The 16,877-nt window shown below is 45.4% G+C and overlaps 1 protein-coding gene and 1 long non-coding RNA gene across 7 annotated transcripts in view; one reads left to right on the top strand and one right to left on the bottom strand.

Annotated features, from left to right (window-relative positions):
- The window catches only part of SLC12A8 (solute carrier family 12 member 8), a 139,410-nt gene that overhangs the window by 56,570 nt on the left and 65,963 nt on the right, over positions 1-16,877 (top strand). The gene's annotated exons all lie outside the window — the stretch shown is intronic.
- Positions 1,742-13,452, bottom strand: LOC131512423 (uncharacterized). 2 transcript variants are annotated; one of them, XR_009262128.1, is made up of 4 exons: positions 13,128-13,452; positions 8,117-8,227; positions 4,604-4,687; positions 1,742-3,247 (listed from the first exon to the last, which is right to left on the bottom strand). It is a non-coding gene; the product is annotated as an uncharacterized LOC131512423 (long non-coding RNA). The 2 variants fall into 2 exon arrangements; XR_009262127.1 differs by lacking the exon at positions 4,604-4,687 and having other exon boundaries at positions 13,128-13,381.

The following is a 16,877-nucleotide window of genomic DNA, read 5'->3' on the forward strand; positions in this document are numbered from 1 at the left end:
TGCTGGCTGATGCTAGTTGGTGAAGGAGGCAGCTATGCCGTTTGACAGCCCACCTGCAAGCCAAGTTTGCCATTTTTAGGGAACCATGTCCCAGTCCCAAGTGTGAAAAGGCTTGGACAATTTGTTGCAAAGGCCACCTGCTTCATCCAACCTGCCTCTTCGAGCAGCCACTGACTAGAAGATGGTGGTAGTTGTGGAACACCAGGAGGCCATGAGGAGAAGGGCTGACCACAGTGAGTCCCCACACTCATGGATTTCTTCAATGGAAATAACTTCTTCTGTAGAAAGATAGTTGCCATGCATAGTAAGACAGTTGCTTATCTATATAATAGTAATAAAACTGAGCACTTAGTATATGTCAGGCATTGTTTCATGTGTTGTACATGTGTTAATTTATTTACTTCTTACAGTGAGAGGTAGGTACTATGATTATTCCCATTTTACAAGTGGGGAAACTGAGGCTGTGCATGGTAAGTACCTGCTGGAGGTTGCCTTGTTGGTAGAGGTAGGAATCAAACCCAGATAGTCCACCCAGAGCCCAGGCTCTCAGTCCTTAACTTTTATGCTTCCTAAGACTCTCATGACTCTAGACTTAGGCCTGCAGTCAGAGATGGGGAACCTTCTGGTTCCCGACTTAATTTCATCTGGTCTTCACGCCACTTTTTACCAGGTAATATAATTTTTGCCTGACACTGTGAAAGTGCAAAATGGAGATTCTCAAAGTTTTTACAGAAGGCATACCCACATCTCACAAAATGAGCATATTATATAAACAGTTATGATTTTCTCTGTAAAATGAAGTACATCACTTTGCAGAGAAAGAACATGGAAGGGGAGGTCTCTAAACAGGAGGAAAAACATTAATGCTTCCAATATTTGTATTACAATTACTTTCTTAAGTTATTTCATTCTAAAACATATATTGTGTATAGAAGAGTGTCTGAGACATCCATGCTGGTTAAAGAACAGCAGAATGTCATCTAGTGCCCAGGTTAGGAAATAGAAGGTTGCTCCCTCAAGGGCTCCCTGTGCTCTCCGCCAGGGGCTTCTCCTTCCTTCCTCACCAGAGTAATCTGACTTTCGGTTATTCAGGTCCCTGACTTTCCCAAGGTAGTAATATGTGTCAGGTACTAAACATCTGGAGGGGTGTGTTGGCGGACAGAACTGCTGTCTGTTTTTACGTCTGAGGTCCTCATTACCATCCTTAGCCATTGACAGTCGGTCGAATAGAACAGTTCTATGGGGTGACGAGTAGGCTGAAGAGGTGAGGGCAGCAATTTCATGGTCAAGTTCATGGTCAAGATGAACCAAGTACATGAGATTCTGAGATAGGCTCAGGCCAGTGTTCTGACCTCAGGTTAAAAACTAGGTGTGGTGGGCTCCAGAGAGCTTGGTGATGAGGGCCCTCAGCATGTCCTTGGTCCCATTACTCCAGTCTGGGAGGTCACCCCATATGCATGTACAGAGTTGTTCACCCGGGATCTCTATTCACCCTCCTTTATCTCCCCTCTCTGTTGGATCTCCATCAGAAATGTCATTCTGATTTGCTCTCTCATCTTTAAAAAAAAAAAAAAAAAATTCTTAAATGTTTACTTTGTTTTTGAGACAGAGAGAGAAAGACAGAGTGCGAGTGGGAGAGGGGCAGAGAGAGAGGGAGACACAGAATCCGAAGCAGGCTCCAGGCTCCGAGCTATCAGCACAGAGCCTGATGTGGGACTCGAACTCATGGACTATGAGATCATGACCTGAGCCGAAGTTGGATGCTTAACTGACTAGGCCACCCAGGTGCCCTTGCTGTCTCATCTTGATGGAGGTTATCTTCCAGTAACTTCTTGAGAAAGAGCTCATGGGAGAGAAGTGGTTTGAGACTTTTTGTGTCTGAAAATTCTTTTTTCTGTGTTCACACTCGACCCATAGTTTGGCTGGATGTCAAATTCTAGGTTGCAAACTATTTTCTTTTAAACTTCTGATTGCTTGTCTCCTGGCTTCTAGTATTGCTGTTAAGCAGTCCATTCTGATTCATAATCTTTTACATGTAACTATAAACTAGTAGGAAGTTCTTTTTGTCCCCGGTTTTCTGAAATTTCAAAACGATACATGAACATGAGGTTCTCTTTACATTATGCTGGGCACTGGGTGGGCTGTTTCTGGTCTGGTAATGTATCTTTCAGTTTTGAGAAATCATCTTGAATTATTTCAGTGGTGATATTTTTCTACACTTTCTGTTCTCTCTGGTACTTTTACTATTTGGATATTGGATTTTTTTTTATTACCTATTTTTATCTTCACTTTCTGAGGACTCCCTTAACTCAGTCTTGTATGCCTTCAATCAATTTTTTTATTTTGCTAAACTGTTTTTAATAATCAAGACCTTTTTCTTAGTTTTTTGATTGTTACATTTCATTTTATTGTTTTAATGACATCCTTTTTTTTTTTTTTTTTTTTTTTTTTGGTTTGCTTCAAGGATGCAATACTTTCTTGTAGCCCTCAGAGTATTTGTTGATATATTTTTCAGAGTTTTCTTATCTTTGCAAAGTTTCTGTTTCCTTTAAGCTGACCTTTTCCTTTTGTTTGGGTCTTTATCATCCCTATCAGAGGGACTTATCAGATATCTGGTCATTCTTGGCTTTCTGCTCCAGAGTAAGAGTAGGGAGAAAAGGCCAATTGGAAGTCTGAGCTCATAGCTGGGTCTGGTCAGTTTAGTCTGGGTACACTAGCTATTGGGGACCCTCTCCCAGGATCATCTTTTTAGATGCTTCATGAAATGTTTCACTTTCTTCAAAGAGGCATCTTCCAGTCTGCCTGAAGGATGAGTCAAGCCACCCTTGCTATGAGAGCTGAGTTGGGGGAAAGGGTTGGGGACCACTGCTTCAGTATTCAGTAAACATGGACTCGATTTTTCTCAGCTGGACCTGGCACTCCAGTCAAAGTCCTTGGTTTGCCGTCTCCAGAGAGTGAATACGCTGCAGACTTCTGTTGGCCAGAAAGCACCAGGTGCCTGACTTCCCAGAGAGTCTGCCTTGGACTTCTGGTTTTAATGCACCTCCTCTCCCATGGCCAGACGCCTGGTGCCATCCATCTGAGACTTTGGAGAATTTTGTGGGGTAAATCAGGTTGGTTTTCAGTTTCCCTTTGCTGGTTTGAGATTCCATTTTCTCAGGTCTGATCTCAGGACCACTGGACCACCCAGCGTGTTTCAGCTTCCAAAATGTTGTTGCCGTTTTCCCCATACTTAGGGATTTAGATACTAAAAACAAAACAAAACAAAAAAACCCTCTTTACTATGTATTAGTGGGATTTATGGAAGGAACAAAATTAGGTACATATATTCAGTCTGCCATCTTACCCCAAAGGTCTGGTGTTAATATTTTTAAATGACAAACTGACCATGTTTAAACATTTTTTTAAATTAGAGATTTTTTTTCTTTAGAAAAAAGAAATTATCTCTCTTGCTCTGGCAGCCTCTGAGGTCTTGTCCTTAAGACTATAATTACTGTGTGGATTGTACCTCTGATTTGGGGAGCCACTTGTGAAAACCTTAATAATATTTTTTAAACATAAGGTTTCTGAGTGTTTATGAAGTTGCTTGGGATGATACTGTAGAAGAGATATGAAGAAGGCATTTTCTCTTGGTGGATTGCCACAATGTGATTTGTGACCTAGGGTCACAATAAATACTTGTGACTACTTGTTATCTCCAGTACGTGTGACCTTAGGTGGTGGTACTTCATCATCCCAGTCAGAAACTGTGAAATTAGCATCGTGGAAACCCTCCCAAATGACTGTACCTGTACAGCTTTCCTCCCCCATTTTGGAGAGTTTGCAGCCTATAGGGAAACAAGTTTTAGGTATTGCTCTGAGGAAAATAGGATTCTGTGCTTGAAATATGTGGGAATAGTGACTAAGGACAAAGCTTCAGTTGTCTAAAGAGGGTTCTATAATGGGCATCGGGGCTCACTAGGACTGAAAATAAACAGAGAAATAGTTTACTTAGAAATGAAACCTTAGCTTGGGGCGCCTGGGTGGCTCCGTTGGTTAAGTGTCCAACTTTGGCTCAGGTCATGATCTTGCAGTTTGTGAGTTTGAGCCCCGTATGTGACTCTGTGCTGTCAACCCAGAGCCTAGAGCCTGCTTCAGATTCTGTCTCTCTCTCTCTCTCTTTCTCTGCCCCTCCCCTGCTTGCTCTCTCTCTCTCACAAAAATAAGTAAACATTAAAAAAAAAAAAGAAATGAAACCTTAGCTTGAAATGGGAAAATGCATTTATTCCCGAAAAGATTTTTCACTGTTCATTTTAAAGTTGTGTCTTGCTGACGCCTTGTGTTTCCCTGACTCCTTTATTGCCACTTTGTCCTTCCTTTGTCCTTTGTCTCTTTGTCTCTGTCTCCCTCCCACCCAAGCTTTATTTCCCTCTCTGTAATCAATTCCCTGCAATCAGTTAATCAAAAACCTTTTCTGAGCACTGCTATGTGCAGACCCAATGCTAGAAGTTTAGTTTATACACAGGGATAAGGTACAGTCTCTCCCCTAACCAAATAATCACCAGATGTGGGGTACGTGTTGTAAAGGAAAACACACTGGTAGGGGGTGGTGGAAGACCTTTACCTTGGAGTGTCAGAGAAGTCTTCAAGGAGAGGGAGACGTTTGAATGGACTGTGGAGGTTACTCGGCAGCTCATCTGGTGGTAAACTGGGCAGGGTGATCCCAAGGAAAGGGAACAGTATATGTGAAGACATGGAGATGAAAAATGTATAAAAAAATTTGAGAAAGCGCAGGAAGTTAGGTGTGCTGGAGCATAGGACCACGGGGTGGAGGGGGGTAGCTAGAAGGAAATAAGGTTCCTTAGGTTCAAGGAAGAGCCGTGTCCTGAGGAGACAGAGGGAAGCTCAGGAAACTCAGGGCTGCTGTGTAACCCCTGTGGATCCCAGTGCTCCAGAGATCTGCCTTGGTGAGAAATAGAACATTAGCTGGTCTCTCTGTTGAGATTACAGTGGTAGCTGATACCTGCTGTCCCCTGCTGCCTTCTCTCAGAGTCTCCCTGTGCATTCTTGCCAAGACAACACCTGGTTGGATAGGGTGTCCTGGGGAATCTCTTGGACGGTGGACTCCTTCAGGACCAGGCTGTGGAGTCACCTTTGTCTCATACTGCCATCTCTGGTTCAGAGACATGTCCAGGAAAGCAGGGCCATAGGTTCCAAGGAAATCTTGGGGCAGAAATAAATTCTCATGACTCATATTCTCAAAAGACATAAGTATGACAGGTACCAAGGGTTTCCTGGATTGTCCACTACAGAGCGGCCAGGATTCATCCATGGGCTAAGAGGAGCTAGCCAATTTAAAAACTGGGGCTTAAACAACAGAAGTTAATTTTCCCACAGTTCTAGAGGCTAGAAGTCCAATATTAAGGTTCCAGCTGATTTGGTTCCTGATGAAGGATGTCTTCCTGGCTTGTAGACAGTCACCTTCTTTCTGTATCCTCACATGGCCTTCCCTCATTGTGCCTGTGTGTGTGTGTGTGTGTGTGTGTGTGTGTGTACACATGTGCAGGTTGGAAGAGGATAGGGAGAGAGGAAGAGAGAGAGAGAGGTAGGGAGTTTGGGAAAGAGTGTATGCAGTCACTAGCTCTCTTGTGTCTCTTCTGATAAGGACACTAATCCTATCTGCTCAGTGCCCCACCCTTATGACCTTATTAACACCAATTACTTCCTTATAGGCTCCGTCTCCAAATATAGCCATTCTAGAGCTTCAACATATGGATTTGGGGGGTGGGGGGAGGAGGGGAGGGTGTGGGTTAGGTGGGGATGCAAACATTCAGTCCATAATAGATAGTATATACTAAATTATAGTGTTAATTTATTTTTATTAAGAATAACATATTTAATTTTAAAATATGAAGTATGAAGTTTATTTCCTTATAGCCTTTTTTCTATCCCCCTTTTTGTTACATAATTGGGCTCACACCATATATAGTATTTTTTAAAGTTAAAATTAATGTAGCAACATTCAGAAGCCCCAGATGGAATGTGATATAAACATAGGCTTGATGACATGTCTTATCTTGAGGATTTTCTTAGTCCTTCTAGTTAGAAAAGCAAACAGATAAACAAACAAAATAACTAGGAATAACTTTAGAACTCCACAGGAGGTTTAAAGATACAGAAATCCTAAACATGGAGCAAGGTCAGTGGGTTTTTCCTTTGAGTAGGGAAGTGACAGACTCCCAGTGGCTCTTTGAGAGCCCTGCCTGGGGTTAGTGTGGGTGCACAGGGGGAGATCCTAAAGGCAGGGGACTGGGCCTCAAGCATCCAGCTTACACTGCCAGGAGCTGTGGGGTAGAGAGGAAGACCAGATGCAATTTGGGAAAACAGCTTTGTGATCTCATTCTCTTGTTTCTAAATACCACTTCATTGTTTCCATCCCCTCCCTCCACCCCCCACCCCTCACTCTCTGTACACTCCACCACCACCACCACCATCAGGAACACACACTCCTTAAACACAAGCAAATAAAATTTATTTTAATCACGAGAGCCATGATTGTTTTGTTTCTTGTTAGTCTATGATCCAAAATAATAAGAAAACTCCCCAGATTCTGCCATAAGTATTTGCTTTACCCCACACCACTGGCTGTGTGAATGCACGCACACATAAAAGCCACGCGGTGACTGCACTGCTAACCTGGCCACCTGAGATGCTTTGTAGAAAGCACCCGGCCGCAGCGCCCGGCACCCAAACCCACGCACTTGACTTCCTCCCCTGAATGTTGACCTGCCCCATCCACGAGTCAGTGACTAATGCTTTCTCCGAACTGAGCTCATTTGCGCGGTTTCACGTGCGTGGTGTTTTGAGTCTCTCTCACACACATCCTCTCCTAGTGGATGGTAGGCTCCCTAATCAGGCACCAGGCGAGAAACCTGGGCGGGGCTGGGGTCCCTGCTTGCCCCCAGGCCCACATTAGTGCTCTAGATGGCTATCATTTGCATGTGCAAATAAGGTCTGCCTCACAAGTCTGCAGCCCAGAACATAGTCTCTTTCACCCTGAACACTGGATCTAGAGATGTGAAGGGAAAAACTTCCTGGGCTACTCCAAGAATTGATGTTACTTTTCTGAAGAAGTGAAAATACTGCATTATGAAGGTATTTTGTTTTTGTTTTTGTTTTTGTTTTTTTGCAGGAGAAAACTTAATGATGAAGTGGTTCCCAAACTGTTACTCCACTCTTACTACTTCCAAACTTGTTTCTAATAGGCCATCAGATTTTAATGTTGCATGTCTATATCAGTTGGTACATTAGAAATCTCATACCTGTACCCTTGCCTGACTTTCTTTACTGAATGGCCCAGAAACAATTAATACTTTTGGAAACACTAAGTATATTTCTGCTTGTAAGTAGAGAAAAAAAAATAAAGTGAAATAATTTATTAAGAGACAAAAAGTAGTGGGTCAAACCGCTTGCTACAGATTTCTTGAATATAAAATCTGAAGAGAGCATAGTGACCAAGGAAGGTCATAGTAGCTAATGTTTATCAAATACTCCCCACGTGCCGGCACTCTACTGGGCATCATCTATCTCAATTTATCCTTACGGTGTCTGTGGGGTCAATGCGCTGTTATTGTCCTTGCCGTAAAGATAAGAAAACTGAGGTTCAGAGAGGTTGTCTTGCTCCTGACCACGCAGCTAGTAAGCCATGAAGCCAGAGTCTGACCTGAGGGTCCATGTCCTTCTTAACCCTCAAACTCATGCTGCTCCTAGCCATGCTGTTGACTGAATTGTTAAATAAGCAGCACACTTACAGCGTGATGTTTAAAATGCATCTGGGAAGTTGTTCAGTAGTCGAGTGGAATGGGAACCATGGTTGCAGCGTTTGGCACTGGGAGATCTCTGGCCAGAGTCCCCTCAACCACTGCCTGTGCACTCTGGGCCAGGACCCTACCTCAGTTGCCTCATAAAAGAACTTGATTTTCGATTCATCATTTGTTAGAACTCAGCAGGCTGTGGTCCCTTTCCGAACCAACCCCTCATCTACTGGTATGCATGGTAGGTGCCACGGAAGGACACTGGCAAGAGCAGCAGGCTCCACTAGCGATTGGGGTGGGCTGTGTACCTTCTGTTTCCTCACCTGTAAGACAGGGGGCTTCTTTCACTCCCCAGGTGGCTCCTTCCGGTCATACCCATCTCAGAACTCAACAGAACTTTGTATGATGCTGCCTGCCAGCATGTGAAACATAGCCTAAGTGAAAAAGTACAAGAACACACTAAAAGAGAGTAGAATCACAACTGGGCCCTCCTATGTCTGCAAAAATAACAAAACAAAGCATCAGAAATAGCAGGGGCGCCTGGGTGGCTCAGTTGGTTGAGTGTCTGACTTCAGTTTAGGTCATGATCTCGCAGTTTGTGAGTTTGAGCCCCGCGTCGGGCTCTGTGCTGACAGCTCGGAGCCTGGAGCCTGCTTTGGATTCTGCGTTTCCTCCTCTGTCTGTCTCTCCCTCCCATGCTCATGCTCTCTCTGTGTCTCTCAATAATAAATGAAGGTTAAAAAATTTTTTTTAATTTATAAAAAAAACCAAAAGAAACAGCAGAAGTGCTGGTGGAGGCCAAGAGAGTTTGGCAGGTAGTTGCAGAAAGTGCTGAGGGACGCAGAGCTCAGCAGAGAGTACAGAGGTCACTGTTTCAGGCTGGAAGAGCCCCAAGGACAGGAAGCGCACCTTACCCCGTTTTCTATCCAGCACCTTAGAAAGGACCTGACACATGGCTGGCTGTCAGTTACGCTTTGCTGAGCGACTGACTGGGAAAGGAACCAGAATAGATCAGGCTCCAATAAGGAGATGGACATAGTTCTAGAGAACACAAATCAGAGCAGCTTATGGAAGTGTGATACCAGTTGTAGAGAATGAAGCCGATCAAACAGATTGTCAGAGCACAGACTCCAAACAAGTGGAATGGAAGGGTGGAAGGAGCGCCTGCCTGGGGGGCCAGCACACTGCACACTTACTCCATTCAGCCTCCCTCTGTCTTCCTTCCATCCACCCACCAGGCAGTAGCTATGGAAGCCTATTGGGTGACAGGAGTCAGGCTCCAGCATACAGTGGAGAATAAAATAGGTGTGGTCCCTACCTCATGAACTATGGAGATGATTAGGGAAGGTCATTGTTAATGGCAATAATATGTGCTTTTATTTATTTATTATTACCATTTTTAATGTTTACTTATTTTTGAGAAAGAGAAAGCACGAGCTGGGGAGGGGCAGAGAGAGAGGGGGACAGAGGATCTGAGGCAGGCTCTGTGCTGTAGCACAGAGCCTGATGTGGGGCTGGAACTCAGGAACCACGAGATCATGACCTGAGCTGAAGTTGGATACTTAACCGACTGAGCCACCCAGGTGCCCCTGTGTTTTTATGATTAGTGCTACCAGAACCCAGGCTTCTTACAAGCTATGCGATGGCAGGCGAGTCACTGAAACCCTCTGAGTTTGCTCATCTGAAAAATGGAAATAAATGCCTCCCTGGAAGGGCATTTCTTAAGAATTAGAAATAATATTATATGTCAATAGTGGCTGTGGTTTTCTTTGAGTTTATGTATGTGTGTATATGGGGGAGGGTTCTCTCCCCACCCACCTCCCTGCTGATTTCAAGAAAATGAGCACTTCCTGAATATTATGGAGAACAACATTTTGGTTTTATTGTTTTGATGATGATTTATTCTGTTAAATTTTTTCCTGCTCCTCACAAGCTGACAGAAAATGCTAGATATCTTAAGGTACAACACCTTAAAATCCTGATTGCCAAAAATCATTAGAAACATTCAAAAGTAAATAGTAAATTCAAGCAGGAAATTGATAATTGTTGTTCCATTGAGGACCATTTTAAATTAAACATGCCAGATGTGATCATTATAAGAATAGTTCTCTGGGGATGCCTGGGTGGCTCAGTCTGTTAAACGTCCAACTTCGGCTCAGGTCATGATCTTGTAGTTCTTAGGTTCGAGCCCTGCGCACGGCTCTGTGCTGACAGATCAGAGCCTAGAGCCTGCCTCAGATTCTGTATCTCCCTCTCTCTGCCCCTCACCCCCCCCCCCCCGCCCCCTTCGTGCTCTGTCTCTTTCTTTCTTAAAAAAATAAATAAACATTAACAAAAAAAAAAAAGGAATAGTTCTCTGTATGGTGCAGTCTTAAGTTCCTAAAGTCATAAAGAAACTTCAGTTATGGTCTAAAATAAACAATAGCAACCAAACAAACCCTATCCATTTTTCCATTTTTTTCTCCAAGTTCTATTTGAAGTCAGAGGAAAATCACTTTTTGCTTTCTTGCATTGCAGTAACTCGGGTGGAAGCCATTTTTCAGACCCTTAAATGTGCTCACAGAATGTTGGGAAGGAGGCACGAAAGACTGGGTTCCAGTCCTGGCCCTGTCGCTCCCTTGCTCTGTGAACTCTGTCTGCGCTTCAGTTTCCTCATCTGGAAAAAAGAGAATAATGATACCTGCCTCACAGCTTGCTTCAGGGTTAAATGAGGTGGTAAACCTTATTTTCTGAATTTTAAAACACCATCAAGTTTGAGACACACTAAATTTTCAGGTGGAAAAAAAGATCACCTTAAGTCTACATGTTGATTGTAAGACATCCAAGTTTCAGGAAATCAAAATGAAAAAAAAAAAATCAGAGTCAAATTGAGGAAATACAGTAAAAAGGAGTACCTGGCCATTAGGGGGATTCTAGACAAGGGTGGGGCTGTCTCACTGCCACGATGTCCTGTCCGAGGGTGGAGGAGCTGCAGCGTGTTGTGCGGGGACCTCCCTGTCCAGCAGTCTGAAACGGGGCCGTCTTTGCAGCATTTCTCTGGATGCCTCCTCCCAACCCCCAATCACATGCCAAGCCTGGTGTGGATCAGTTTGGACACATGATGGTTTCCTTCCTCTGTGGAAGTTCCACCTTGTAAAGATCAGAAAATGCTTCGGCATTCTCTTCTGGACCAAAGAGGATACTCTCTCCCTGTATGAGTTTCTTTGACACGGACCTAGTGCCTCCCAGACATTTTCATGTCACTGCACAGCCAGAAAATGATAATATTTGTATAGTACTCCAGGGTAAGGGAGGGACAGTCAGGCCAAGAGGCCAAAATCTTCACCATCTGGAACCCATTCCGGGCATTTAGCATGGCCCACCTCCTCTAGTTGGTTTCCCCCCTGAAAAAGAAGGTGGAGGGGGAGGAGGAAAAGAAAAAGAGACAAGAAGGAAACCCTGGTAATGTTCACTGTTCTTTGCTGGAGAATTTTGAGGGCATTTTAGTGTTTCAAAGCATTTTTGCAATAATTGTCTTGTATAATGGTCTTGTATCTTGATCAACATAACCTTAGGCCTATGGATACCATAAACAAGAAAGTTTCTATACCTGTATGTGTGTCAGAACAACTAGGGAATCTTGTTACTGGTACGAATGTATATTTCCCAGCAGCCCGAGGCCTGAGAATCTGAATTGTAAGAAGTATACTCCAGGTGATTCTTCATGTGCCCACAGATCTAGGAACCACTGCCATAAGGCCCTTGGAGTGTTTCACCTGGCACTATACTTTTTATATCCTGCCTTATTCCTATCCTTTCTTACCTTGTAAAGGTAGCCTTTCTGATGCAGTGGTCAAAACCTAGTCACATAGTAAGTTCCCTTGCATATGTGCTTAGTCCTGCCCCTGGTATATGAGGACACTACAATGAGCAGGGAATCTGCTTATCTGCTGGCCCAGAAACCCATCCTCCCAGGCTTGCAATTTTTAAAGAACAGTGTGTCAGTTTGGTTTGGGGACTGCTTGCATCAGAATCACCTAGGAGCTCATTAGAAAAACACTCTGAATCAGACTATCAAATTTTGAACTAATAATCTGCATTTTAAATCAGCACAAGGGTAATTTTTTATTTTTGAGACAGAGAGAGACAGAGCATGAATGGGGGAGGGTCAGAGAGAGAGGGAGACACAGAATCCAAAACAGGCTCCAGGCTCTGAGCTGTCAGCACAGAGCCTGCCGCAGGGCTCGAACTCACAGACCGCGAGATCATGACCTGAGTCGAAGTCGGACGCCTAACTCACTGAGCCACCCAGGCACCCCAGCACAAGGGTAATTTTTAATGCACATTCAGATTTGGGACCTACTGCCTGTGGGTAATTTAATAATCCCATTGATCTCTAAAAGGTTAATTTCCAGGTAAATAGATTGTTACCTCCACCAAAGGCAGACCTTTTAGCCATCCAAACACACAGCTAGCCCCTTCAAGTAACCAGCCTTGCTTCTAGTACCATTATTGGGGTGGTAACCAGGGAAGGATGTTAAGGTCCAAGGAGCCAATGGTGTTCTTAAAAGCTTGATATGATGGCTTGTATACGCGTAAGATTCAACACATCCTGCCCTTGTTTGAGTTTAATCTGGCAGTTGGGATGTTTTCTCTCTGGCTGTTACGGGTCTCCCAATCAAAGTGGACCTTTCAGAGGAAGCAGTTGTATCTTAGGGTCCACAAGCCCCTGAAATTGCATGCAAAATCTTATGTAAAAAAATATATTTTTCTAGGAGAGGGTCCAGAACTAGTGCCAGGTTCTTAAAGGCATGGTTAGCCCAGAAAGGGGAAAGATTAAGGATTCAAACAGAGGAATTTTTAACGGTTAGAACTGGGGAGAATTGTAAACAAAGGCTCATGTCCTGGTAAGGATTTCTGAACTTGAGCACTCCGAGCCAACAGCAAACTGTGACCTTCAGCATTTCTCAAAAGTTACCTAGTTTGTCTCCTCTTTTCTTCCTGCCTCACTCCTTCTTTTAGGCTTGTATCTCTCTGGTTTTCTTCCCCAGTGTTCTTTTTTCTTTCTTGAACTCTCTGCCCTGTCTGGATCTTGTGCCATCCCTCCTCCTGTCCATTCCTTCTCTCCTCCTCTCCCTTGCTGCCCTAATTAGGAAGAGAGCATATGCTCTTTTATTTGTTCTACCTATAGAATAACATTTCATGTTGGTGGTTCTTGGTTTTAAAACTAGATGAATTGAATATTTAAGATTTCTTTGGAAGGGGGAGAAAATTATACCTTAGGTACCCGAATTCCTGGCTTTTTGGATCCGGCCTTTGATATATTGAAGGTTTTCTGTGGGCAGAAGTACTTACTCATCCTTGGCTGGAGGAGGGCAGGAGCAGACATGCCGCAGGCCTTCCTCTTGTTCTGAGTTGAAGAGTGATTGACCAGAATCCTGGGTACTCCCGCCCAGCTCCCACTAGTGATTATTTTCATTTGTTGGCTTTGACTGTGGAAGGCAGAGAAGCAACCTTTAGACTGAGGAGGCCATGGGAACACAGTCAAAGCTGCAGAAGGAAGTGAGAGCTAACACTGTCCAGCTTTACCCTTGTGTCTGCTCTGGCTCTGTGAGCAGGAGGGGGTTTGGCCTGCTGGGCTCCCTGGCCAGTTCTGGGGATAAATGCCTGAAGCATGAAATCACTGGCTTGGGAGGGCTCTTTCACACTGACGGGCCTGCCTGCCTCAGCCCTGAACAGCTGGGAGTTCCAAGGAAGTGGAGGGTGACACCCTGAGGGATGGGCTAGTATGTGTGTCCCGCCTGTGCCCCCAGCTCCTCTCCCTGCACACGGAAGTGTCCTCTGGCTGTGGGGAGTGGGCAGAATACCCTGCGTGGTTCTGTAGAAGAGCTAATAATGGCACTTCCTAGCTCAGGCATTTGGGGGGCACCTGCTGGATTGAGGTGGGTCTGTGACAGACAAAGTCAGGGAGACGTGCCCTCACATTCAGGTGGGGAATGAGGCGACCACCTATATAGATACAGAACCAGACAGACGGTCCCAGGCTGAGGGTAGGTGGTGCAGAGAGGACCAGCTGAGAGCCGGGGTCTGTGACTGGGCCTGGCTTTGTGGCCTGGGGAGCCTCTGAACGCTGGCTGGAGGGGAATGTGGGGTTTGCCACGGGAGCAGTTGGCAGGAAGGTGCTGCCTCCTGGGGGCTGGCAGTAGATGAAGCCCTAAATCAGACATCTGAAGATTATAGAATGGGGCCCTGTGTGAGCCTCCCCTTTACCCTCACTCTGGCCCTGGCGAGGCCAGTGCTAGAAGTTGCTGAGCTTGTGGCAGAAGTGGCCCCAGGCCTGCTTACCATCTAATTTATTTGTCACTCCAGTCACAGATCTTAACGCTCACTGGGGGCTGGGCCATGCGTGTTCATCTTCAGAGACTGTTTCCGAAGACATAGTGAGCCCTCTGGCACGGCGTTGGCCCAACCCTAGCACACAGGTGCTCGGGCCAGCACCGGGCAATGGAACAGCCCCTGGAATTCATTGCACTTGCCAGTGGATTTCTAGGCCCTGTAGAGAGTTGACAAGTGGCTGTAACTGCTGGCCCAATTTGAAACACCGCATCATACTTACAACAGTTGTCAGAGCCGTGGCTTTCGAGTCAGACCCGGTGTTCAGAGTCCAGCTAGCCTATAATTTGTGGCATGGACTTTCTGACTGCCTGCCTCATTTCTGAAGAACAGGTCACAATGCCTACCTTGCTGGATTGTCAAAGCATAAAATACGATAATGTACGAGTGTCGTAGCTGGCGCAAAGTGTTAAGAGGTCCGGTGTGGTAGCTGGAACCAAGTGGGTGCTCAATACATTATTATCACTATCATTGTTTTTCCTGGACACGTATGTCCCTGGGGGTCCCTGGGTTATATTCCACGACTCCAAGCTTCTCTAGCTTCAAGATCTGGGGATCTTGTCAAAATGAAGATTCTGATTCTGCAGGTGTGGGGGTGGGGAGGGGAGAGGAGAGAGCTGAGATTCTGCATTTGTAACAGGCTCCAACCTAGTCCTGCCTAGAGGAGTGTCCTCTTTCCTCCCTGGTCTTTGCTCTCTGCCCTATCGTGCCTCCCCTGCCCCCCAGGTCAGCCGGTCATCAGAACACTTCCTGGGCTCTACTGAAAAATACTCTCAGGCAACAGGTGTGAGCTGGGACCGGCCCAGCCAGGATATATGGTTGCCCCTCCCCACTGAGCACCCCCAGTTATTGCATCCATCTGGGGATGAGGAGGGGATCCTGAGAGAGGAGGGAACTTGTCCATGATTTTGAGGAGCTCCTAATCTGTTGGGGGGACTGTATGAACACAGCTTACTGTCCCTGCAGAAAGGCATGCAAAGGCTTACAAAGGAACACGCAGACCAAGAAACCTGCCATCAAGGAACACACTCAAACCAAACTGCATCCTCTCTGGGGCTTCAGCAACCTGGGAAGGTGGCAGGTGCCCTGCCCCGCTTGCCCTTCTCAGAGCCAGAAGACTGAGGGGCTGAGAGGAGAGCATCCCTGGCAGCCACCCTGGAGGGAGGTGTGTACACAGCATGGGCACTAGCCCAGGGCAGCCCTGGGTAAAGGCATATCCATTTAAGGCCAGTTCTCATTAAGTGGGACCTGTGTCAACTGCTCCCAGGCCTGGGGTCATAGTGACTGTGAGGTTCTCGAAAGTGGGATCATGTGCTAAAAGCAAGGCTGGGATAACAGTGCCCTTGACTTTACTGTAGTTTTGGGTGGGAGCTGGATATGGGTGTTATTGAGAAACTGCATTCTGTGTATCTTGACAGCTTTGCCTCAAATCCCCGCCCCCATCCCCCATCCTACTCCCCACCGCTGGCGAATAAAACTCCATAGGTTCTCGATGTCAGCAAAGGGAGCCCTGATTTCTGCCAAAGCTCCTGAGAATATGGTGCTTTCTCCTAAAATCTGCCCATAGGAATGGCGATGAGATGGCTCACTTAGTGGCTCCACTCGGCAAGAGCTGAGCTCCCATACCTTTGCCAGAGGCGTCCACCGCTAGGAATAGTTCGTACCTGGGGCTTTGCCCCTCACTTTCTGAAAAGCTGCAGCCAGGAAGCTCCCTTTATTCTCTATTTCTGCATCTGCAAAGCAGAGAGGAGCCCAGGCCAGAAACAGGGATACAATGATGGTCCCTGCAGGGGGCACTGTGGAAACAAGTGACTTGTTTATGTTTTATTGAGGTTAAACATATGTGACATAAAATTTGCCATTTCAACCATTTTTTAAATGTACAATCCAGTGGCATTTATTACATTCCTCACGTTGTGCAACCATGATGACTTTCTGCTTCTAAGAAACTATGTCTATTAAGCAATAACTACCCATCCCTCCCCCACAGCCCCTGGTGACCTCTATTCTATTTTGTCTTTATGAATTTGCCTGTTCTAGATGTTTCATATAAGTGGAACCTTACCATATTTGTCCTTTTGTATTTTTTTTCACTTAGCATAAAGTTTTTGAGGTTCACCCATGTCGCAGTATGTGTCAGTATTTCATTCCTTTGTATGGTTGAATAATATTACGTTGTATGGACATACCACATTCTATTTATCCATTCATCTGTTGGTGAGCATTTGGGTTGTTTCCATTGTTAATTATTAATATTTTATGGGTTTTGTATGTTTCCTGGGTCTAGACACTGGAGACACACCAGGAAATAAGACAGCACGGTTCTTGCCCCCACCTGGTAGGTAGCCAGGCAGGGACAACAGAGAGATGAGTGCCGTCACAGGACCTGTGAGGACCTACCGGACACACTGGTTGGGGGCTTGGCCACACTGGGTCCTGGTCTGGCCTGACCAGCCGTTAACTGTGCGGGGTTCTTTTTCAGGCCTCAGCCTTCCCATCTGTAAAATGGATTTGAGGCTAAAGGCCTCTGTGGCACTATCATTTCATGGTCCTATGATGCTGAATCTTCTGCTATGGAGTTCTAAGAGAACATTTGCTTCCTTTCTTTTTTGGGTCGGTCGTGTGGTGGGAAAGAGGTACCTATGGCTGTAGAAGTGGGGAGAGGAAGGGGTGTCTTGGAATTTGAGTATTTCCAGCAGAGTGCCTGGCAGG

The sequence above is a fragment of the Neofelis nebulosa genome, chromosome 5 (genome assembly GCF_028018385.1).
Source record: "Neofelis nebulosa isolate mNeoNeb1 chromosome 5, mNeoNeb1.pri, whole genome shotgun sequence".
NCBI classification, from domain to species: Eukaryota; Metazoa; Chordata; class Mammalia; order Carnivora; family Felidae; genus Neofelis; species Neofelis nebulosa.